Genomic DNA, 622 nt, shown 5'->3' with positions numbered 1-622 from the left:
GGAGTTGTTATAATATTGTATTACATACTTTTTGTTGTTTTAGCCAAAGGGGATGATGATGAAATCAAAGGAACCTTTAGGAAGTGTTTTGTAAAAATGAGAATGTATGTATTTCTATTTGTTGTTAGCCTTAAAACCATGGCTTGGAACAAGTTGGAAAAATAGAAATCTTTGCTAAAAAGGATGTTAAAGTTTATGAGTACATGAATGTCTCATAAAACTCTTAAAGGATACTTTGAATAACTTACTTTAAAATGGTAAGATTATCAAAGAAAGTCTTAAATCGAAATACGTAGTTTTACTAAAAACCGTATGTTTAAAATGGATGGAAATCATGAATGAACTTTCGATGAAAAAGGATGTTCAAAAACACGTGATGTTGGACCGGATGGATGAAAGGGATGTATGACCACGATGGGAAAAACAAGAAATGATTTTAAGTATTTTAGTAACGATTTTAGAAATATTGGAAACTAACGAATTTTTATTGTGGTAGTTACGAAGTTTTCGGTGTTCGAACCTTGAAGTCAAACCAACCGTAGTTGACAAGTTAAAGCACGCTTCATTAAGGTGAGAGAGAACACATCGTGACATAGTGGTGTCCGAATATGACACCCGGATC

Source organism: Lupinus angustifolius, chromosome LG01 (assembly GCF_001865875.1).
Source record: "Lupinus angustifolius cultivar Tanjil chromosome LG01, LupAngTanjil_v1.0, whole genome shotgun sequence".
NCBI lineage: Eukaryota > Viridiplantae > Streptophyta > Magnoliopsida > Fabales > Fabaceae > Lupinus > Lupinus angustifolius.
The sequence above is the reverse complement of the archived record's forward strand: the minus strand, read 5'-3'. Positions refer to the sequence as shown.